Here is a 25,093-nt window from a genome sequence, read left to right as displayed (position 1 = left end):
GTCACTTCTTTGAAATTTATTTTGGATGGCTCACATTATCCTTGAGAATAACTGGACAGTAGCCTGGATAATTCAGGGCTTAATAGTGCCTGGATACTTGAAAAGAAAGGGGGGAAATGACAGGGACTATCAAAAGGGACCTAATCCTGGCCCTGTGCCATGTCCTTACCCTGAAGTTTTGCTTAGAGTAGGGCCCCCAATACTGGCCACACTTTCAGATGTGACTGACCTGACAAGATGAGTGTGGCACCAAGGCACTAAATGATGCATTACAGCAAATCTCATTTCAACAAGTCTTTATTTTATTTATTTATATTTTTTAAATTTTATTTTATTATGTTATGTCAGTCACCATACAATACATCATTAGTTTTTGGTGTAGTGATCCACGATTCATTGTTTTCACATAACACCCAGTGCTCCATGCAGTACGTGCCCTCCTTAATACCCATCACCAGGCTAACCCATCCCCCCACCCCCCTCCCCTCTAAAACCCTCAGTTTGTTTCTCAGAGTCCATAGTCTCTCATGGTTCGTCTCCCCCTCCAATTTCCCCCCCTTCATTTTTCCCTTCCTTCTCCTAATGTCCTCCATGCTGTTCCTTATGTTCCACAAATAAGTGAAACCATGTGATAATTGACTTTCTCTGCTTGACTTATTTCATTTAGCATAATCTCCTCCAGTCCCATCCATGTTGATGTAAAAGTTGGTTATTCATCCTTTCTGATGGCTGAGTAATATTCCGTTGTATATATGGACCACATCTTCTTTATCCATTCATCTGTTGAAGGGCATCTCGGCTCTTTCCACACTTTGGCTATTGCGGACATTGCTGCTATGAACATTGGAGTGCATATGGCCCTTCTTTTCACTACATCTGTGTCTTTGGGGTAAATACCCAGTAGTGCAGTTCCTGGGTCATAGGGTAGCTCTATTTTTAATTTTTTGAGGCACCTCCCCACTTTTCCAGAGTGGCTGTACCAACTTTCATTCCCACCAACGGTGTAAGAGGGTTCCCCTTTCTCCACAACCTCTCCAACATTTGTTGTTTCTTGCCTTGTCAATTTTTGCCATTCTAACTGGTGTAAGATGGTATCTCAGTGTGGTTTTGATTTGAATTTCCCTGATGGCTAATGATGATGAACATTTTTTCATGTGTCTGTTAGCCATTTGTATGTCTTCTTTGGAGAAGTGTCTGTTCATGTCTTCTGCCCATTTTTTGACTTGATTATTTGTTTTTTGGGTGTTGAGTTTGAGAGAAGTTCTTTATAGATCTTGGATACCAGCCCTTTATCTGTAGTGTCATTTGCAAATATCTTCTCCCATTCTGTGGGTTGCCTCTCTAGTTTGTTGACTGTTTCCTTTGCTGTGCAGAAGCTTTTTATCTTGATGATGTCCCAAAAGTTCATTTTTGCTTTTGTTTCACTAGCTTTTGGAGATGTATCTTGAAAGAAGTTGCTGTGACCGATGTCAAAGAGGTTACTGCCCATGTTCTCCTCTAGGATTTTGGTGGATTCCTATCTCACATTGAGGTCTTTCATCCATTTTGAGTTTATCTTTGTATATGGTGTTAGAGAATGGTTGAGTTTCGTTCTTCTGTATATAGCTGTCCAATTTTCCCAGCACCATTTATTGAAGAGACTCTCTGTTTTCCACTGCATATTTTTTCCTGCTTTGTCAAAGATTATTTGACCATAGAGTTGAGGGTCCATATCTGGGCTCTCTATTCTGTTCCATTGGTCTATATGGCTGCTTTTGTGCCAGTACCATGCTGTCTTGATGCTCACTGCTTTGTAATATAGCTTGAAATCAGGCAACATGATGCACCCAGCTTTGTTTTTCTTTTTCTCAACAAGGCTTTAAACAAGGGTTTTTATGATGTTGTTGTGGCTTAAATGTGAGGCTCAAATGTGAGGTATCCCAATGCCTCACACTGGGATAAATACGAGATAGTTCTCCCAAGTTAGAAGATTAAAGTCATGTTCTGATTTTGCCAATCTACAACTCTAACTTTGCTGAACCTCAGTTTCCTTAACCAACCACATAGAGAATGTATAATGCATATCTTACAAGCTCATTTTAAGTATGAGGGATGATGGTTGAGAAGATGAGGAAGATTGTGGCCTCCACTTCCTTATTTTAAAATGGTGATAATGCTGTTACCTCCTTAAAAGGTTACTATGAGAAATAAATGAGTGAATAGGTGTAAAGCGCTTATGATAGTAAAAGGCACACATAAGTACTCAGAAATGTCTGTCATTCTTCTTATTATTATTATCATGTATTAACTCAAATGTTTTTTTCTTAATCAGGAGACACATTTCTCTAACATCTTTCTTACAATCCTTCCACATTCTCTTAAGTTGCAAAATTCAACATTCAGAATGATATTATTTTTAAAATTGTTCAGGTTTATATGTTGATTAAGTAGAAGATGGCTAGCTCTTTATATACCTGTTTGTTAAATCTTTCCCAGAGCATATGTTTGGAAAAATATTAGAAGAAAGTATAAACTTTTTTTCCCCAAGTAGAACTCTCCATCTATTTCTCATAGTCACCCAAACCTGGGTATTAAGTGTCTAAATACTCTAGTATATTTAAATACAGAGGGTAGGTCTCAACTTCTCCTGTGTAAGCAATAGCAGCTATTGGTTATAACTCTAACTACTGTGGACTCACCAGAGGCACCTTTGAAAGAATGCTATATTGCCCTTGGGTTTCTGTAATGGTTGTATTGCTAATCAGCCTTTATGCATTACTGAGTTTTCTTTTATTCTCATTTTTGGTGATTTAGCCAGGATTGAAGATCACTAGTTCCACTTCACATATCAAAAACTAAGAGACAAAGTTGGTGAGGTCATAAGTGATTTGTCCAAACCATACTTTTTGGTTCAGTATTGGAGTTTGGACGAAAGCTGATTCTAGTGGCCAGTCCTCTGAAGTACACTGGATATTCAATCAGAAGGGACTCCTCTGTGAATTTTGTTCTTTTAAGTTTCAGGAGGTAAATCTGTGCTCTGCATTGAGGCTAGTCCAAGGAGAGGGTCATGCTCTGTCTTAAAACAGGAGATCTTAAGACCTGTGCAAAAATAACATAGGGCATTCATACCTGGCTTAGAGTGTAATGGCACAGATTTTCAGAAGCATAGAAGAGGAGTCTTTCAGGTAAAAATCTTGGAAAGAATGACACATAATAGATTAGAAGATTCCTTAGTATTTGACACATGTGAGTTTTCATCTGAAATGATTTGGCACCTGCCATTAATTCTCTTTCCCATCAGTAAATGGTAACCTCATAGGGATGGCATTTTTCTCTGCTGCTCCTAGGAATGGCCAAGGTCACATTCCAGAAAAGGATACTTGCCTTGCAAGGCATACCATTCCTGGGGAGAGATAGAGAGAGTTAATGTTTGAAGACATTGTCAACTTCATTAACAGCTAACAAAATTACCTATCTTTTACTGTTGCAATAACTTTGTTCCCTTTCCCAGAAAGTGATGATAAGAAGTGGAATAAGCCTGCTCAGACAATTAAAGAACAATGGTTTTATAGAATTCAATAGTCTTTTCAAGACTACTGTTTATATTTGGGGGCTGTGTGGGCTTTATATGCCATCTATTGAGTGTCTATTTTTAAAATTCAGTGTGATTTATTCAAATCCTGGACATTCTTTGTGCTTGACAATGCTGGACATTAAGGGAGATGGAAAAAAGAAAGAATGAGGAAGGATGTCACTTGTGGATTCCTTCTAGTTTTGTTGGGACTGCTTAAGTCAAGGAATCCTTGAATTTTAGAACTAGTTGGGAAGTTGAGATGCTGTCATCCAACCCACCCTCTCCTTCATGCAATCCATTGCACAACAATTCTAATAGCTATACAACTCTGCTCAGATATCTCCAGGGATGGGGCACTCAATATTGCAGGTGACTATGATGTCATTGTTAGAATAATTTAATTGTTAAAAAAAGTTATTTTTTATGTTGATACAATTTGACTCTGCAACATCCCCCCCACTGGCTCTCATTCTGCTTCTTTAATTATATACAATATATCCAATGCAAGGTGGGTGAACACTATAGGAGAGTAATGATGATTGTGGCTCTGTAGCCACATGGCCTGAGTTCAAATCCAAGTCCCTCACCATCTTCGCTGAGTGCCTGTGCTTCCGTGTCCTCACCTGAAAAATGTGAATTCTAGTTTTGCCTACCTCATAAGGTGGTTATAAGGAAGAAATGGCTTTATATGCGAAAAAATTTAGAGCAATATCTGGTATTTGGTAGACATTCAATTAATTAGCTATTGGCCATGTTATTTTTATCATTTCATCTTATATACTAATTCTTTTTTTAAAAAAGTGCTGTTTGGAGGATTATACTGAATGCATTCTAAGGCTTTGTTTGGTGAGTGCCATGGTTGATAAGTAATGTCTGCTAAGAGTTGAAGAAGGGAAATAATGTCACAGGCCAAATATGTGTGACTTGTAATCCATCCCTGATTTTCTCATGACAGTCCTTCAAATATCTAATACTTCTCTTTTTTTAAGATTTTGAGAGAGAGAGTGAGAGAGCAGCAGAGAGGGAGAAGCAGGCTCCCCCCTAAATAGGGAGGCTGATGTGGGTCTTGATCCCAGGACCCTGGGATCATGACCTGAGTGGAAGGCAGACACTTAACCGACTGAGCTACCCAGGTGCCCCCTAAATATCTAATATTTTTCTCTCTCAGCCTCCCCTCTTCCAGTCTAAAGTACCTTGTAGAAATACTGAACTCTATTAATTCTGTAAATGCCAAAAGATGGGCCCGTGAGGCATCCTTAAAATGGGCTTAAATTCAGAGCAAGGGAGATCATTTTATCTTTTCACTTATTACCCTTTTATTAAATGCTTCTGAATACTCAAGACTGCCATAATTATTTGAAATCTCTCCAAAAACACTGATGCACCATTTTTCACAACTTAATAACAAAATTACTTTTCTCTTTCCTACACTCACACCAGTCTTGCATTGTCCTTCCTGGTGGCATGCAGTGTGTTGTTATGGAAATAACCTTAGGCTGAGAATTAGAGGGTCTCATGGACTGAATTGTGTCCTGCCCCACCAAATCTATATGGTGAAGCCCCAACTTCCAATGTGACTGTATTTTGAGAGAGGGCCTCAAGGAGGTAATTAGGTTAAATGAGTTCCTAAGGGCAGGGCCCTAATCCAATAGGACTATGATCCCCAAAAGAATACAAATTCCCCAGAGAATCTAATTTTTTAAAATGAGGGGGGAAAAAAAGAAAGAAAAACAAAGACACTCTTTCCTAAAGACCCTTAACCTTACCTTGTTTACATTTTTTCAGGGAGAATCCTGGGACCATGGGGAATTTTTGGTTAGAAGGAGCCTCAGAGGTAGCCTGATCCACATCCATTCAGTTCATTGCCCCTAACATTTACTGGCGTTTTATCAATAATCATGACCATTATTATGTATTTATACCCATTGAGGGTTCAGGAAGGATTTAGGGTGGCTGTAATCACGGTAACAATAGCTCCCAATTCATGATCTACTATTTAATTCTTTTCTACAACATCTCCCAGTCCAGTGGCCTTACAGCCTAAAGAAACACCTCAGCATTAAATGTCCTTCCCTCTGGACCTTTCTGATTATAGTCAGAATCTTAGAGCTGGAGGGTCCTTCCAAAATTATCTAGCCCATTGGTGCTACTTTGAAAGTGAGAAATTGAAGTCTAAAACAATGCACTGATTGTCTCAAGTGTCACAGCTAGTGAGTAACAGAGTTTGTATCTAAACTCCCATCACCTGACACTCACCCTAGGGCCCTTTGTGGGCCTCTACTTTGTCAGGTCATCCAGCCCCTCATTACCCCCAGGTTATATCCAGACCTGCTCATCTGGTTGTCTCAGGTATTGTGTTTTTAACAGTATTATACAGCAGGAACTAGCCAATTTGCTCATAGATACCCCAGGATATCCAGTGGTGGAAAGTAGGTCTAGTTCATAGTGTTGGGTTCTGTTATTAATACAGGAAATAGTTTTATACCCTCTTCCCCAACTTTGTTCCCAGTCCCAGGATATTGTAAAGGCCCCTCCTCTGGCAGTCTTTGCAATGAGTAGGGCTAAGCCAGACACAAATGTGGGTTTAAGATGTAGGGAATGAGTTGGTGTGAGGAAGAGGAGATATCCTTCCTCATCCGCTGGCAGAGTCCTGAGTGACTTTTAGCCTAGGATTAGATCTATTTTAATATACCCTCTTCCTCTGTGTTCTCATAAACCACCAAAGCATTTCAAATTTCACAATTATTCAGAGACTGATCATCTACTTAACTAATTTGTAAAAATATTTTCTCAAAGTAACAAGAGTGATTTTGTTCCGAAATAAAAATGGACCTTATTTAGAAGTGAACCAGTTTCCAGAATAGGATTAATGTTAAATAATGCCTGTGGCTTTGAGACCTAGCTACTTCCTTGATTCTCTGACACTCTCCCTCCACCTCACCCCCACCCCACTAGACACTCCCATTGGTTCTTCCTGCTGATAATATCTTTAAAAGAATCGACCACAGTATTGTTATCAGTCCCATAGTTTCATTTCCCATTTGTGTCTATATTTAGATTGAAGGGGAAAACCTCTTTCCATTGCCTAGCAAAGAGACTGTTTTTTAAAAGAGCTAATGAATCTTTTACAGGAGAATACCAAATGTAGATGATGTCTTCTTGCTATGAAGGACTAGGTGCTAAAGCTTATGAAGTGTGGAAGTTGTTAGCTGGTGGAGTAACTGTGACTTTGATGGTCAGATCACAGGCATATGAACACTTAGATACACTCTTATGTATAGGCCAGGCTGTAGGGGTGGGGCAGGAGGGGAGTTTGGGTGCTTGTAGGTGGGAGCAAGCACCACTGTTGTGTGCTAATAAGAACACAGGTTCATTTTAGTCAGGAAGAATGTTCTAAACATGGTGAACAGTTCTAACACATAGTTCTAAAGAGCAGGCGCTAAAGGATTATCTATTCTAGATAAGAATCAAAGTCTGATATCAGATTTAAGAAAAAAACCCGTGAAGTAGAAAGAATCATGGATTCTAATAGATATCTAACCCAACTATTTAATTTTTTATATTTTTCCTTGCTGGCTTTAAGGCATTATTTTCTTTTCCTCCTTTATACCATTTTCACTGAATAAGATTCCTCCAAGATCCTTCCTACTCTCACCCATTCTTATGTAGAAAGGAAAGGACATCCCTTTGTCTAACCTATGAATGGGAAGATCCATGTTATGATTCAGAGTAGAATAAATCAAAATATGGAATGAGGAGGAAGCATCTGTAAAATGTTTTAAGAGCCATTCATCGGCCAGCAGGCAAAGAATGGAATATGCCCTTCCTTTTGTCCTGTCCCTGCCCCACCCCCCCACCCCCGGGTGCCATACTGTGACTACAGGAACTCTTTGTCCAGTCTCCACAAATCTGCCCCCCTTCAATATTGGTGATACCTAAAATTCATTCATACCAAAGGATTTCATTCATTTGCGTTATCTCTTGTCAAAAGTAAATTCTTAGAGGTCCAGAGCGTTAAGTCAAAAGCAGTAAACTTTTTTTTTTAGAGGATGAGGTCTAGAAAAACTAGTGGGGCCTTTTTAAAAATGTATGTGTCTAGACCTTGCTTCAGACTTGAGCTACTGATTGCTGGTTCCTTGACCTGACTCACGTTTCAGATGTTCTGGCTGCATGGGTCTCTAATGAATTTTGATTCTCAGAGGCAGTGTCCCCTTCTGGGGCCCTTTCCAAAGCCTTGTGAGGTTGCTCTTTTAATGTGTTCCCATGTTTGTGTGTTTTGCAAGAAATCTTATGTGAGATATTTCTACTCTCATTGGATGACATGGCTTCTGTTTCAACTCCAATATCCCCTCTCGTATAATTGTCCTCCTGTAGAGGTTGAGGTGGGGATGAGGATAGTTCTAAATAAATAGTCACTTGTAATTGACTTTACTTCCAAATAAAGATTTACTTAGATACCTAGCTATATCTTTGCAATTCAAAATCATTTTTTTAATTGGAAGCCCCATATTTTTCAGATTCCACAAAACCTGGGCAGGTGTCCCTGGATTTTAGGCCTCCTGAAATTGCCTCTCACATAATTCTTAATCTCACTTAAAATTTTCTTTCTATCCTGATATTCAGTTATTTCTAAGTTTCATACAAAACCTGGTTTTCCTGGTCCCCCATCATAACTTGACACAGATACAACCCAGCAAAGGGATAGGAAATGGGGAAAATGAAAAAATATTAAGTGAAGAGGAAGAGAAAAAATATTGAGAGGATAGATAAATTGCTACATGCATCTTAGTATTGGACTTCATGCCTAGAGCTTCAGAGGGGGAGATCCCTAATAAGTTTCTTTTAACAGCGGAAATAAGACATTGCCATGCTGGTTGGGAAGCTAAGTGACGTTCCATCCTGAGATGAAGGTGTGGTAAAGTAAAGGGAGGTGACAGGATGGTGAGATGAAATGAATTAAGGAAAACACATGGTCTTCCGAGAAGGAAATGGAGTTATGAAAAGAGATGGGAAAACCAGTTCTTCCAGGATAATGCCTTTTGTTGTGGCCCAGTGGGAAGCTCATTTGCGGAAGCTGGAAGGATACGATGGGCGCCCAGGTTACCTGACAAGAGGAAAGAGGGCTGAAGGGAAAGGCAAACAGTGTGGGAGAAGGACCAGGGGTCACGTTTTTCTTGGCATTGAAATATTTTCAAATGAGTTATTTTTCAAAAGTTTCCAAGGAGGATCCTCTACCAGTTTCCAACCTCCATTTGGGATTTGAAACCTACAGGAAACTAAGCCCCTTCCCATGACCTCTTTCTTCCTCCCTAAATTAAATTTGGATGCAGAGAGCTGGTTAAGCAGAGGCTGGAGCCTTTGGCTGTGCCTGGAAGTGTGGCCTCTCCCTAATGCAGTCTTAGGGGCTGGTTGTGCTCCCAATTAATTGTTATTTTGGCAGGTTCAAGGAAGTTGTTTTGGTTTTTGGCAAGTTGTTTGAAGATTGGCTTTCAAGTTCTTCCATCTGTAAAACAAGGAGTTTGGACTAGAATCACTGGTTCTTAACTTTGGTGGCGATGGTGGGGCAGGGGTGGGGGGTAGGGGAGGTGCTGGTGAGGGCTGGTGGTCAAAGTCCCTTCTCAGAATAGGATGAAAATTAGAGAACTACTCTCCAGAAATAGGCACCTATACCTGTTCATACATAATTTTGCATATAATTTCAACGGTTCATGGGCCCTTCAGTAAACTGTTCTCCAAGGTAGTTTTCCTCACAGGAGGATTACACTTCTTCACCCCATTTAACTCAGGCATGGGCCAATCAAATGTAAGCAGCAGTTCTGGGTGGCATTTCTGGGTTAGAGATTTAAGAGCAGTGCTTTCGTTTCTTTCTGCACTAAAGCCAGCAACGTTCCTGATAGTGGCTTCTCCATCAGGTCTAGGAATGAGGATGACAGTGGTGCAGCAGTTAAGTCTCCAGCCAACCTTGGATTATCATGTGACATGAGGAAAAGACAAGCCTTTGTTGCTTTTAGCTAGAGATTTTTGGAATTGTCTGTTACCACAGCATTATTTAGCCCATCCTAATTGATACAACCCCTGAATCTATCCATGGACGCTGGAGCTTTCCCTGGATCCCAGATCATCAATCCCAAATCTGAAAATATTAAAGTTTTTCTGAAAATTTATGAGTCTCTGAGGTGAACTTAATAATACATCTTCAGAATCTTGAATCACCTGGTTCACACAGAATGTTCATTTGGGTGAATAGAATATTTCACTTTGGGGCTAAGTAATAAAATCCATAATTGTGTGGGTGATTGGAATGGAAAGGTCACCTGGTCCAGCTTCAAAAAGCAGTGAAGGGTTGACTGCAGTCTCATTAGGGAATCTGCCTGCAGGAGGGAGGTAAGAGACTACTCCAGCCTTGTGCTGTGGACACTCCTTGGCTACAGTCTAATGGGCAGAAGAAAAGAACCAAGAAAACAAATAAAAACATACTTCTGAAAGCTTCAAATGACTAAAGAAGTCAAGAGGCAGGATGTCTGCACTTTGTTTCTATTTATGGAACACAAAGTTTAAACAGAACTCTCCACTCAGAATTCATCTGGCTATGAAAATTGCCTTCCAAGTTATTATCTGCAAGGAAATGGACAGCATTCAAATCTTTCTCTGCAGTGAGTTTGTATTTAGAGATGTTTCACATGTGTTTAATTCACTGATCAATTTTACCTTGTCAAAACAGAATGGTCTGTCAAAAACAGGATGAGGCTCATTAGTGAGACACAGGAGATAGTACAATGGAGGAGAGAATAAACAGACTACCAGAAATAAGGAAACAAGAGCCTATTCAGGAAGCAAGGGGTAATAGCAGAAAATGATACAGTAGTCATAGTAAACCAAAATCTAGTGGGACAGTTATATGGCACTGCTACTTAGTAAGTGATACTGATGAGAGAAAAAAAAGAGTGTCAGGAGAGTTTAGGAAATAAAAAGTTTTTAGCCCGGAGAAGAGAGCAGGAATTTAACAACTTTTTATGTGTAAGAAACACCCTAGTATATTTGTAAGAGTGCTGGACCGAGTGGGAGTCAGGAAACCCAGGTTCTAGAAGAAGACCTGGGTCTTCTTTGTCCTTCTGCTCTGAGCCTCACTTTGCTCATAAAATGAACAGTTCAGATTAAGATGACTGGTAAAGTCTTAGCCAGCTCTAGAATTTAGAGAGATAGTTCTAGGAAAATGTTGTTCAGTGACTCTACTTCTTCACAATCCAGAAATTTCTAGTGCATGAAAAGTTTCTTGATTAACATAAGGATGATTAATTATTTACTTAAATAAACCTCTAGTAGAATTTATAAAATTTTGGTAACTGTATCCTTAGAGGTTTTTAAAATTCAGATAGAGCCCATCTCTTTGAGGGTTAAGAGATAAACCAGGAGGCATGTTTGAGGTTTCTTCTAGCCATCAAACAATGTAAAAATATTTTATTGTCATCTTTTGAAGGAGATTTTCCTAATGACCAGCCCCTAACAGGAGGGAAACAAAATCCAAATCCAAAATTGTTGGTTTATTGTCCCTGTAACAAATGGGAGATGATACTGTCAACCTAAATAAAGAGGTAAACTGAGGCAAGTTCAAATGACCAGAAGTTGAATTTATTTGGGAATAGCAATGGAATTGCAATCTGGGAAATATTCTGTAGCAAGCTGCAGGTGAATCTGCTGAGGGTTTGGGTCAAGCTGTATTTATGGACAAGGAGTGCAAAAAGGGGGAAGTCCAGTCAGAGTTCAAGCAGTAAGTTCATTGGCTTGAGGATAGGGAAACATTCTTGGCAGATATACATTGGTCAAGAGTAAGCCTCAGTCTTCTGTAAAGCAGGCATTTATGTGAAATCAGTCTCTCAGATCTTAAGTTCTGTTCTTCTGAGGGCACATGCCTGAGATTCTCCATTTCATATCTTCTGATTCCATTTTAGATTGAAATCCTTTCACAGAACAAAGAGAAATCCAGCAAAAACAAGGCTCTAAGTTTGAGCCATGCTGTATTTTTACTTTGCGAGGCATGGTCATGTCTTACTCACAAGAACCTTGTAAAGGTAGGACCAATGTCTGGTGTCCTCCTGCCTCACAGCTGAGCCTGGGAGTTCAGAGGCTGGCCAGTGGAGGCGGTGCCTTAGCCAGCCTGTATTGCTGCCACTACCACGAGTGACCTGAGAGCAGGCAAGGTTTTATTTTTCCCCAGGTAAGATTCCTCTGACCTCCTGGAAGATGGTGCAAGCCCTATTCTACATGCTGGACAGGAATATATCCAATCAGGAGTGACTTGTATGTATCCTACTGTGCAGCTATTACTTTTCTTAAAAAGCAGCAAGAGAGGAAAGTCCTTTATTGCTGCCCTATTTCAACATGAGTGAAGTGCTGGGCACTCTATCAGCCACTGATTAGAAAATAATGTACAGCCAAGGGTGCAGTTGGGTTGGTGGAAGTTGTCGTTTGAAATGCCTCTGAAGGGTTAACTCTAAACTGAGAGAAAAGGAACTCCTCTAAACCATCAAGGCCCTAGAATGGTTCCTTTACTCCTATTTTTAGGAGTGGCTTCCTTAGGGCTGGCCTTCCGCCAAAGTGGGACATTTGAGGTCCCCTCTGCATTTAGCTTTCTGGCAGCTTCTTCTCTCTGGAGTCAACTCTTACCCTTCCGTGGCTGTTTACCATCATCTCCAGGTAGACTTGCCTTGCTGGAATTCATACTCATTAGGTATTTCCTAACGTCTGTGAAAATGCTGTACTTTTTGAATGTGAAAAAAATATCAATGATTGCCTTGTGACCGTAGTTCATGGTCTACAATATGAACACTGTATGTTCATATTTTTTGCCCATTTTTAGGTTAAATCATTGATAAGTGAGTACTTAGCAAAGCAGATTAATCAACTTCCTCCATCCTAGATGGTATGTGCTTTTCCCACGTGAACATTTCTGAAATCAGGATGGGTCTTAAAATTATCGATATGTAGATCTGGTGTGGTAGAATTTTCCCTGTTCCCAAGGAGAAGTCATTGACTTGATGGGTTAGCTAACAACTGAAAAGGTGTAAGAGAGAAACTATGGAAGTGGAGTCCAACTAATAATTTAAGTCGATATATTACATACAGCAGAAAATACAGGCTTAGGATTTTAAATGTTATTTATTTTTTCTAGATCATACCTTCATATAATTCAAAATTCAAAAGGTAGAAAAGGAATACATCAAAAGTCTCCTCTGTCTCCCATCTGCCCAGTTCTTCTACCTGGAAGTCATGTTACCGTTTTCTTTCATACTCTTACAGAGATGGTTTATTTATGTGTCAGCATGGATATATGTAATTCCCCTTATTTATTCAAATGCTAGAATTACTACACACATTTTTCCATACTTTTCTTTTGATGCAGTAATATACTTTGGAGAGTATTCTGTTGTACATTAAGAATTTCCAGTCCATCTTTTATAATTGGTAATATTCTATGTTATAGGTGTACACTGATTTATTTAACATGTTTCCTAAAGTGAACATCTAGGTTGTCATGAATCTTTTGCTATTATAAATACTACTCTAGAGAATGACATTGTATCCATATCATTATGTGCAGTGTGAATAGGATGAATTTTAGAAGTGGAATTGCTATGTCAAAAGATATGTGCATTTGCATATTTGATGGATATTGCCTGTTTGCCCTCCAGAGACACTTATTGTTTCATGTTTCTGTTAACAATATGTGAGAATGTCTATTTCTCTACATCTTGTCAGCACAGTGTGTTATCAAACGTTTTTATCTTTGTTTACTGTATTAGGTAAAAACTGGAATCCCTATGTAATTTTTAAAAATATTAATTGATATATGATATATTCATGAAAGTATATTTGTCATCAGTGTACAGTTCAATAAATCTTCATGAATTAAACACACTGTGTAATGCATACCCAATTCAAGAAACACACAGAACCTATAGCCCAGAAGCCCCAGAAGATTTTATTTATTTATTTGGGAAAGAGAGAGAGAGAGAGAGAACATGAGCAGGGGAAGGGGCAGAGGAGAGGGAGAAGTAGACTCCCCGCTGAGCACGGAGACCAACATGGGGCCTGATCCTAAGACCCTGAGATCATGACCTGAGCCGAAGTCAGACGCTTAACTGACTGAGTCACCCAGACGCCCCAAGTGACCATCTTTTTAAAACCATACATTTTTATTTTGCAATAACTTTAAATTGGCTTAACAGAAGTTAAGCATCATTTCATGTGTTTAAGAGTCATTTGTATTTCTTTTTCTTTGAACTGTATGTTCACATTTTTTGCCCATTTTTAGGTTAAACTGTTGATGTTTTTTTTCCCCTTGATTTGTAGAAGTGATAAGGAAATTTCAGTCCAGAGTAGAAAAGATATGAGCAGTGTGCTAGAATTTATCAACTCTGGTTGACCCCTAAGAGTAGATATTCAGCATTTGGAACTCTGGAAAACTAGTAATGAATAAAGCAGTTCAATAACTGGTATACTCAGTCCAGGGAGCAGGGCCCGAGGAGCCCATTGCTTCATCTTTCATTTAACTTGCAAGCTTGGTGGTCCCCATCTCACTCTCCAAAAAAAGCCTGGCGAAGTAGGTTCTTCTGTCAAGTGGGTGTTTTATCCTTAAACATCAAGCAATTATTTTTCAGGTCACCAGTTGAAAACTCTACCTTGTCAAGGGAAAGACCTGTTAAACAGGAATATCCGAGAAGACTCTCGGGAAACATTTGGAAAGAAGCCTTTTCCAGGAGAGAGCTGCCACTCCGGGATGACCACCTGACCAGTGGGTTCCCAGAGTACCTTGTCCCATGCAGCTCAGCCATCACATCAAACAAAGCATCACTCTTGGCCTGGAGGCACTGGTTCAGATAAAAACCTCCCAGGGAGTACACACACAGGAGGGGAGTTTCCCTTAAAAACAAAAGCAAGTAGGAGTTTTCTGGGTTTTTTTGTTTTTGTTTTTGTTTTTTTTCCCCTTTCCTCTTCCTCTGACTGGACAGTAACCTCACACCGCATGCCTTCCAGCAAACACTCATCACCCGATAAATCATGTGTCCCATTCTGTTTACTTAGAGGTGCTTGCCCAGCTGGGCCTCTTTTGCAGACCCTGGTCTGTAACCAACTTCAGAGTGGTTTTCACTGAAAAGGGAACTTCTGAGGACCAGATAAGGCAAGCTATTCATTTGCATCAAGGCGCCCTGCTAGGTCATTCCCTGGGGGGGCTGGGAGAACTGTGAAATGTGAGACAAGGTTTAAGAAGCTGCCAAAAAAACATCTAGAGAACACCAACCCTGTTTACTTCCTACACAATGTGGAGTAGCTATAGAAAGTCTCCTCTCAAAAGTAATAATGGATTCGGGTTTGGACCCTCATTTAATGTTTCACGTTCTGGAATCAACAAAATGCTAATCCAAACATTTTTCACTGAGTGCTTTAGCAAAACCACTGATTGAACTATTTTAAATCTGATTTAAAAAAAAAAAAGGAAAGAAGAAAGAGAGAGAGAGACAGACTACTTAGAAGAAGGTGGAAGCTGCTTTTGATGAGATGAACTGCCTGGCGCCGAGTGCTGAGCAGTGCATCTCAGGGTGGACCTGTGAACTCTCCATGTCAGGATCACCTGGGCTTAGTCCTGAGGAATTGGAACTGCAAGAAATTTGGCTCCAGAAATATGCTAAAAACAAATAAAACAATGATACAACCACAAACACACACACACACACACACACACACACACACACACTCACTCACAAACTATTTGGGGGAATGTTATGCTTCCTGACATATGAAAACTTAACTTCTAAAAACATTATTTTGAAGAACTAGAAATGGCCCTGTTGGGCCATGGACAACCAAGCTGTAACATGAAAAAACTTCTAGAGGGGACAGAATCTGCACCCTGTGATCCACCTTTATAGGTCTTTTGGCCTCCCTTCAGTCCACTTGCCAGCTAGTTATTCAAGATAAATAGGCACTTTATTCATTTTTTTACAAAAAGTTCTGGGCCACTTGGAGACTCCTTGGAGGGTAGATGTCTTGTGCTAGGACGAGGAGCACTGCAAATGCATCAGTGTCACGGTTTTGTGCAGATCCTGAAAGGAGGAGCGTCGGTGCAGGAACTGGAGAGGTGAGCTGAGTCTTCTAGACATTTACTCAACCAAACCATTACTTTGAATTCCCAGATATCATTTTAAAGTCTGTCCTGTCCATTGCCTCAGGACCCAGTTTCTCTCCTCTGAGTGAATGAATTGGGAACAGAATCCATTTACAAGTCAGAGCTGCCTCTTACTAACAACCTGGAGAGGGGTCTAGCGATGTTAAACTGTACTTCATCAGATTCAGGCTTGGAAACAAGGTCCCTGCAGCTCTCCTGCTACTCAGGAGCTTCTTAGAGGCTCCTAGAGGCAGCTGGGGATGGTGACAAGCCTGCGGCCATGTGGTGCCTCAGGGACACTGAACATTAGACTTTGAGGAAGCAATCTTTGGCAGAGTCTCCTCCACCCCCCATGTATACACGTTGTCCACTTTTGGCACTAAAATAGTAAGCTATCTTGGTATGAGGGACCATGGAGGCTCAGACAGTAAAAGTGGTAATCAGTGTGGATGAAAGACCACAAGGTTCTCCTCAGTGTTCTAGACTAAAGGACTGTATAATGTATTACGATTTAAGCTAGTAAGTAATAGAATACTCAAATAAAAGAATTTTGGAAAGTAGGGGTTTATTATTGCACATGTCAAGAGGTTTCAGGGTAGGGAAATCAATGATATAGTGACTCAGGGGACCAAGTGATGCTCTCACTCCTCTGTCAGGAGAACAAAATGACTGCTGGAGATCTATGCATCAGGCCTCACATGGACAGGTTCAAAGGGAGGAAGGAATGGAGCTTTGCTTCACATGCCTTTATTTTGATTAAGGTGGAACCTGTTCCCCCGAAGATCCTAGAATTCACTGTCACCTGCCCATTCCACACTATATAGGGAGGAAGGGTAGATTTGCTGGGATAGACTTAGACTAATTATTTTCCATTCACCTGGGTTTGGGGAAGGGTCCAACTTCCTTGAGTATATCGCTGTCCAACCCTGGAATAAAATTAGGGTTCTATCAACAAAGAGGAAGCATGAAATGGCTGCTGAACAGGCCATGGACTCGTGACAACATCTTTGTCACAGGGATTGTGCATTATCTTCGGTAGGGAGTTCCTTCTGGATGGCAAGAAAAGAAATGTCTTGTTCTGGAGCAAAGGAGTTAATTTGACTTTAAAAACATCACGTTTATCATCTGAGTGTTTTCTTTAATTTTCTGGCAGGAAAATTCATATCTTCCTGTCCTAAAGGTAGAAGTTTGGTGTACAGGTTAGAAATTGGGACATCTGAGTGAACTCCGACTTGCCAGAAAGTTCCTTTCCTCTGGAAGCCTCCAGCAGGCTCTCCCTGCTTGTCTTTCTCCATGTGCTCCTTTGCAGCAACAAGTGTGTGTTTGACTTGGGGACACTAACATGTATTGGCATTTTTCTCTAGGCAGTTACTAGTAATTTCTAAGTGAGTTTCTGAAACCTTCAAGCCAGACTTCCTTCTTTTCTCTTTTTCTCTGAAGCTAATAAAGCCTGAGTGGTGAAGCATCTTTTAAGAGTTGTGTGTACTCAGCAACTTTGGTGTGTTAGTTTGTCTTCCAATATGCCTTACTCAGGGTGCTTATCTCTTAGAAAGGGAGATTATTACCGCACAGACAAGGCTGGAAACCGCTTCGCTGACAGGTTTGAGTCTTAACAAAATAAACAGTAGAAAAGGCAAAACTGTGTGCAAAATGGCAGGCTTCATTCTCCCTGCAAGGGTCAACTGGGGAGGGAGGGAGCTGGAATCAAAACAAGGAGGACCTTTCAGGCATGCTTAGAGAGGCTGGGCTTCCTGTGGAGGAAGGTTGAGGTGGGGGAGATCATTCACATTTCTTTCTGACCAACCAGTTGTCTTTTTGTATAGAGACAACCGTTCAACTGACAAGCCATTCACCATACCTGTTGATCTGGTTTATGATTCATGCCTTAGAAGAACCCTAGAGTTGTGGCGATTACTCTTCCTGTTTTTCATACCCAGAAAGCTATACAAAAAATAGAATCATGCCACTGGGTTTCTCCTGATCTTGGTTTTGGGACCCAGTTAGGGAGTTATTTCTTTGGATTTGGCAGAATCAGATCTCTGACCGGTACATGCAAATTTGCAAGCAACTTGAGGACAGGATAGTGTCATTTATTTTTCTCTCTTTCTTCTCAGCATCCCCTAGCACAATACTAGGAAAATACTAGGTCCATAAATGTTTGTCATGTGATTAATGTTTGTCTCTGCCCAATGTGGGGCTCAAGCTCACAGCCCTGAGATCAAGAATCGCATGCTTCACTGACTGAATCAGCCAGGAGCCCTAGTAATTGAAAGTCTGAGTTCTTCCATTCTCTAAACGGCTTGGGAGATTCGGGTAGAACCTGCCATTTCCACCACAGTTCAAGAATTCAGGGTAGAGGGGTGCCTGGGTGATGCAGTTGGTTGAGCGTCGGACTCTTGATTTCGGCTCAGGTCATGATCTCAGGGTTGTGAGACTGCTGGAGTTTGGGGTACATGGTGTACACCCCATGTGGCGCTCCACGCTCAGTGGAGAGTCTACTTGAGATTCTCACTCCCACAGCCCTTCCCACACGTGCTCTCTCTCTCTCAAATAAGTAAATAAATCTTAACAACAACGACAAAAAGAATTCAAGGTAGAATTTGAGGGAATAGACAGCTCTATCTCCTTTTGGAAGAACTAGAGTCCAGCTTGTCCCTTTTAATCTAGATGAGAGACCCCTCTCACACTGAGCCTCTGGCTAATAGGCACTGCAGTAGTCAAGCCCTTCCAAAGAACATAGTGGTCATATGGCCTATTGTTAGGATTTTAGAACAGGAGTCAGGCAGGAATTGAATCCTGATTTCATGTCTTACTATGTGATCTTGAACTGTGGATTTTGCTCTTTTTTTTTTTTTTGGAGTTTGCTTTTCTAAATATTAATTTCCTCCCCCATGAAAGAGGGCTTCAAAAGACAATTGTGAGGATTAAATGGGATAATATATTTAAAGCACTTAGCATAGTTCCCAGCACATCACAAGCTCTTGTGACTGTTGTTGTTGTTGTTGTTATTGTTATGGCCAGCTCCCTATACCAGAACATTTAGAACAAAGAGGTTTGGGTAAAGATCATTTTGAACCTCTTCTCTGAGAGGGTGGGTCCTGAATCCATGAAAATGTATTTACTTGGTCATGGACCTCATTCTGCCTAATTACCATAAATGTGGGTTGAGGTTAGGTCAGTCAGGGATAAACTCACAACAACGGGGTGTGCAGCCCAGCATGGCCACTCTTTGGCCCAGCAGCTGGTAAATGACAATGTTTTTCTTCCTTAATTTTGTTTTCAAAGGGGCTTGTTAGGGTACATTTGCTCATATTCTGTTTAATTTTTACTACCAATCTTAACTCCCCCCGCCACCAAAAAAATTAAAAAAATAAACTGAAAAATAATAAAAGACACTATGTTTAAAGATGGTTTTTGCTTGAAACCAACAACCCAATCTTAGGGAAACAGCTGAGCTGGTGGAAAGACCCTGTAGCCTAACTAACATATGTGTGTGTGTGTGTGTGTGTGTGTGTGTGTGTGTGTGTGTGTGTGATCAACACCACTTTGGCCACTTTCTGATTGTATGACCTGGTACAAATCATTTGACCTTCCACATTCTTGGTTTCCTCATTTGTAAAATGGTTATAATAATGCTTATCTAATAAGGTTTCTTTAAGAGTTAGAAAGAGTATATATAAAGCACGCCTAGTAAAGATGTTAGGTGCTCAGTAGAAGTGGTAGCTGGTTCCAGGATTCTGGTTCTTTTTCAGTCCTACCCAAGACTTGGAGGAAACGGCTCCCCAAAGCATATTAGTAGCAAACACATGTACATATGGTGTGCCAGGAAATCCTCTGTGCCCTTTATATATATCAAGTAATTTAGTTCTCTCAATAATCCTGTGAGGCAGGTGGTATTATTACCCCACTTTACAGATGAGAGAAGTGAGGCATAGAAAGGCCAAGTGTCTTGTCCAAGATTCCGTATCTGGTAGTCATCTCAGGTAGTGTGATGCCAGAGTTCCTGCTCCTAGCCACTCTACCAGCATCTCTTTTGGACGACCAACATTCAGTGGGAGAGGAGAGGACAAGCCCACCACCTTACCCTCCAGATGATTTGTTGAGTGCCTTACGAACATAGACATGGCCCCAGGGTGTCTTAAATGAGGTCAGAGGAAGGGCCATGCCTTCCCATAGGGATTTCCCTTTGGTCCTATTAGGACTAAATCTAGCAAAATGGATACTATGCCAATAAAAATTTTAAAAGTCCTTTTGGAAAACAGAGCCCACTGCAGAAGTTCAGGATTCTGAGATAAGAACGCCCAGGCTGTGTGGCTTAGTGGGAAGTTTCCTAACCTTAGGGTCAAGCAAATCTGTGGGTATATGATATATATGATATTTGGGGGCTGTGTGACCTCTCTGAGCCTTAGTTTACTCATTTGTGAAAGGAGATTAATAAAACATACGTCTTAGCATTGTTCTGGGAATTAAATAAGATGATACACAGAAAGCTCCCTGTCCAGTACAGGAATACTCTGGGTACTCAGTGAAAGAGCATCATACTTTGTACCTTTAGCCATCTTGCATGATTTCCAGAGCAATTATTCTCTCAAGTAACCATCAAGAATTTTGGCACTGTGGCTCTGAAATTGGTGATTCACTGGATTGAAGACTGGACACTTTGCTTTATTAGCCCTGCCTTGAGCCTTGCTCCTGGCCCTTCTGACTTCTGACACCTCTGAGATCTGCTGCTAGCCTAACCTCTGCCAGGCAAACCTGGACTCCTTTAACAGGGCTCTGCTGATTTCAGAGGCAGCTTAAAGAGGAGGGTGGCAGGGCGGGGAAGAACTTTGGATATGGAACTAGAAAGCTGGCCAGTGTTTAAGTTCTATGTCTGCCATGAGCTACGAATGTGACCATTTGTTTGCTATTTGGGGCTCGAGTTTCTTATCGACTAGGAAGGGGAATGTATTAGAGCAGATATTACTGAGGCCACATCCAGCTCCTCCTCAGGCTAGTAGGCTCTTTCCCAACCAGATTCCCAATACCCTGAATTCACTAGGGAGATTGTGCTCTATGGCACAGTATTACTGTTTTGCGGGGGGATAGTGGAGAGGGAGGAAGAGAAAAGCAAAATGGCAATCCAAGATGAGTTTCCTGGACCTCTGTGAACTCACTAATAAAACAAAATCATGAATCAGTCTCCCACATCCACTTACCAAGAAAAAGAATGAATCTTTTTTTTTAATAGAGAGATTCCTGCAGCAGCAAAGAAAAGCCTTTAATTTCGGAACCAAAGCTATTTGTTTACTGTCTCAATGTCCTTTCACCGAGAGCTCATCCCACAAACAATAGCAAAGGCAAACGAAAGACAAATGTAGGAAACATTTATATTTATATCCCAAATGTAGGAAACAGCATGAAAATATTGTTAAGGAAACTCAGTAAGTCTCTGCTCCAGGGTATGTATATAGACTTGGTGCCAAAGGCAGCATGGCCAGATGTAAGAGGACATGATCCTCCTGCAAAGAACAAAGGATAAATATGTTGGAATTCCACTGGGGAGGAGAAGAGCCAGGAGTAATCATTCAAGTGCCCACACAGCAAGCTCATACAGAGGCCTTGCAGCCAGCAGCCTTTTCTCTGAGCATCAGTCCAGACACCACTGCCTGATAGCTATGGAATCTTGGGCATGAGTGTAATCTCTCTGTTCCTCAGCTTCTTCATCTATGAAATGGAGATACCAATAGTGCCTAGCTCACAGGGCTACAGTGGGAATTAACAACTTAATATATGTCAGTCATGTAGAATTGTGCTTAGTATGTGCTAAATACTTATAGCTAATATTCTTATTACATACAGGTGAAGGGAGAAGGTCTTCTATTGACCCCACTTTAATGATCTACCACCACTTTAGGGAGATGCTGTAGTATAAAGTAGTGTTGGCTCTGCTATTGGACAAACGCAGACGCAGGTCCTGGTTCCATCACTTCCCAGCCCTGACTCTGGGCAAGGCTGCAGAAACAGTGGGGGCACAGTGGCTCAAGGTTTAGGATGGCTGAGGAATATGGTCCTGCTCCAGGTAAGCTGTGGATACTGTATTGCCCTGACTGCGGGGCCCCTATTAAGCCTCCTTTCTTCATAAATTACCATTATCGTTGTCATTATCGTCACTATGATCAACTAGATAGAAGAAAAGTGGACATCTGTCATTTTCATCCTCCTAACTTCTCCCCATTCAGTCTTCCATTACCCAAAGAGTGACCCTTAAGATGGGAAGGACTTGAATAAACTGATCCTTCAAAGGTGGAGGATTTTTTTAAATTGAGGTAAAATTCACATAACATAAAATTAACCATTTTAAAGTTATCAATTAAGTGCCATTTACTACATTCCCATGTTGTGAAACTATCACTTTTATCTAGTTCCAAAACATTTTCGTCTCCTCCAGAGGAGACCCCGAGCCCATTAAGCAGTCACTCCCCATACCTCCCTTCTCCTTGGCCCCTGACAACCATTAATCCGCTTTCTGTCTCTATGGACTTAGCTGGACCTTTCATATAAATGGAATCATACAATATATGGCTTTTGTTTCTGTCTTCTTTCACTTAGCATATTTTGGAGGTTTTTCCATGTTGTTAGCATGTACTTCATTCCTTTTTAAGGCTGAATAATATTCTACATTTTGTTTATCCGTTCATCATCCATTGATGGACATTTTGCTTGTTTGTACCTCTTGGCTACTGTGAATAGTGCTGCCATGAGCACTGGTGTACAAGTATTTGAATACCTATTTTCAGTTCTTCTGGGTATATACCTAGGAATGGAATTGTTGGGTCATATGGCAATTCTAGGTTTAGCTTTTTGAGAAGCTATCAGTGTTTTCCATGCTGCTACATTACTTTGTATGCAGTAGGAGCACTTTGATGTTGAAAAATAGTCCTGGTGGCTGGAATTCTATTCTTTCTGATGCAGATTGGCCAGTGGGGTGAAGAGACTGACCAGTGGGTTGGAGGGACAGTAGGTTGGGGACTGGACCTTTCTGCTGCCTTTTTATTTATTTTATTTTTTTAAAGATTTATTTATTTATTTGACAGAGAGAGAGACAGTGAGAGAGGGAGCACAAGCAGGGGGAGTGGGAGAGGGAGAAGCAGGCTTCCCATGGAGCAGGGAGCCCGATGCGGGGCTCTATCCCAGGACCCTGGGATCATGACCTGAGCCGAAGGCAGATATTTAACGACTGAGCCACGCAGGCGCCCCTCTGCTGCCTTTTTAATCCTTAGTTGTAAGAAGGCACTAACTCTGCCCTTTGCAAAGCTCATTCTGCTAAACCAGTGGGGAAATGGGAGGGAAAAGAGGAGATGACTGTATAGAAGACTGAAGATGACCAAGTCTAAACAAGAGGCCATTCTGTAGACATATTATATGTAGATGGTTTTGAATCCTAATCACTTTCTTGTAAGAGAACTGTGATATTCTTGCGCATTTATTCATGGTAGTAATTGACCACAATCTTGAAGTCTCTTAGGTATTTGCTGTCTGATGTTGTATTATAAGCAACTTGAAGAGCAGCATATGTCAGAAACCCCTCCTGGGAGGCAGGAGCACATCAGGCCTCCCAGAAGCTCCTGCCATAGAGGCCCGATGGGTATAACATGGGAGCTACTGAGGGCAGGACTTGAGGGAGACTGTGGAGAGTCAAGGCCAGGGAAGTTGCATGTCTGCCATTAGATCTGAGGGCAGAGGGCAGAGTGGGAGCCGGAGACAGAGAGAGCTATTGGGAGTCAGGGGTCAGGTCTGCCATCCAATAAAGGCAGAGACAAGGGTACTACTGGCTGAGGCATCAGCTATGGATGGGGTTGAATGCTTAGAGCTCATTCTTCTCAGGGATTGTCCCATTGGGGGTGTGAGGACAGCCACAGTCAAAGAGAGAGTCTGAGAGGCAAACAACAGCCTTTCTCAACAGGTTCCTGTGAGAGCTTATTAAACAAGTGTTCAGAGAATAGTTTAACGTTACCCAGATGTCTTTGCAAAGATATCGATATCATGAATAGATCGTAAAACTCAGGACCTGCAAATGCAGAGTCTCCTTCGTCTGCAAATAGTCACCACAGTTCATATCCTTTTCTGTATTGTCCAAAACTGTAATATGAATGACTGCATCTCAAACAGGATTCTCAGTTTATTCTTAGGAAAGAAGTACTTCTCATTTTCCCGAAGCACTGTAGTAAACGATGCCCCGTAGTGGATAGATGGATATAAAAACCCCAGAGAAGTTCATTCCAGGCCAAAGGTGACCACTGCTTGCTGCCCTCACATCTTTCTCTGCTGTGAACTCTACCAAACCCCAAGATGTGGGAAGTCATGTGGGGGGTTTGGAAGGGTCCCAGGACCTTCAGGCTCACTAGAAGGCAGTTCCTGGTAGGTCACGAAAGCCTTACTTAGTAGGGCTAATGAATTTAGGTCTCCCAAACACCCTAGAACATCAGGGGTCTTTACTGCAACTTCTTTGTTCCTCTAGGTGAAGAGACAACTCTGTCCCTTGGAAAAGAGGGATGTTTATCGAAGAGTCAACTCAGAGACGTTGTGGCCTTAGGCGTGGAATACCTTATCCTGCTCTCCAAAGCACTTCCCTGCAGGCACTAAACTGGAGGAAATTCCTTCCAGAGCTCAAGCCCAGAAGGCTGACAATGCTGTTGATGGCAGTATACTGAGTAAGTAAGAGAAGTTTGGGAGATGGAATGTGGGGTCCAGGATCCTCCCTGGAGGGAAGAGATGTGAGCTCCTTGGAGCCCCCTGGAGTAGGGCTTTGGTGAACTGATGATAAATAGTGCCTCCTGCTGCAGGCCATACAAACAGCTAAAGATCTGACCCCTCCATGCCTTTAGTCCCCTGTGGGAGTCATGTACAATTTGGAAAGCAGATCAAGGGCATCCTGGCTCCCAGCTGACCACCCCACTTGCGGCCTGGAGGTCTGGAGGCCTGAAGACCCCCCACCCCAAGCCAGCAGGCAGAGGTCCCCAAGTTCACAGAGCTAGTTCCTCTTGCCCTGGGTTCCTGCTCTCTGGGGGACTGCCCTTTCCAGAACTTTTCCTCTGCAGACAGCTCTTTCCAAGGCTCTCAAGACTCCAAACCAAATTGTTTGGGGAATGAAAAAGTGAAAGCACACATCTTAGAGCAGCAGGGACCAGCTGCTGGGTCAACTCTCCCCAAAACAGAGCTTCCTGGGGAGTGCCTGGAGCATCTCAAAATCCTCCATCTGACCTCCTGCCCATGTTTCTAATTGTCTTTTTAAAAATAACATGAAAATAAAAAAGAAGAAGAAAGAGAGAGGAAAAGGGAAGAAATTAACTATTAAGATTCTCTGTCTCCAGGGAAGTTCAGGAGGAAATTTTAGG

General features: G+C 41.4%; 1 protein-coding gene across 7 annotated transcripts in view; it reads left to right on the top strand.

Annotated features, from left to right (window-relative positions):
- The window catches only part of ANKRD55 (ankyrin repeat domain 55), a 491,618-nt gene that overhangs the window by 163,553 nt on the left and 302,972 nt on the right, over positions 1-25,093 (top strand). For all 7 annotated transcript variants that reach the window (XM_028119121.2, XM_028119119.2, XM_028119118.2 and 4 more), the window contains one exon: positions 24,217-24,409. The gene's annotated coding sequence lies outside the window, so the exon portion shown is untranslated. The remainder of the gene's footprint in view (positions 1-24,216; positions 24,410-25,093) is intronic.

The sequence above is a fragment of the Eumetopias jubatus genome, unplaced genomic scaffold (genome assembly GCF_037043125.1).
Source record: "Eumetopias jubatus isolate StellerSeaLion01/CBP00866 unplaced genomic scaffold, mEumJub1_p1.0 scaffold_5, whole genome shotgun sequence".
In the NCBI taxonomy this organism is placed as follows: domain Eukaryota; kingdom Metazoa; phylum Chordata; class Mammalia; order Carnivora; family Otariidae; genus Eumetopias; species Eumetopias jubatus.
This window is presented reverse-complemented; position numbering and strand designations above follow the sequence as displayed.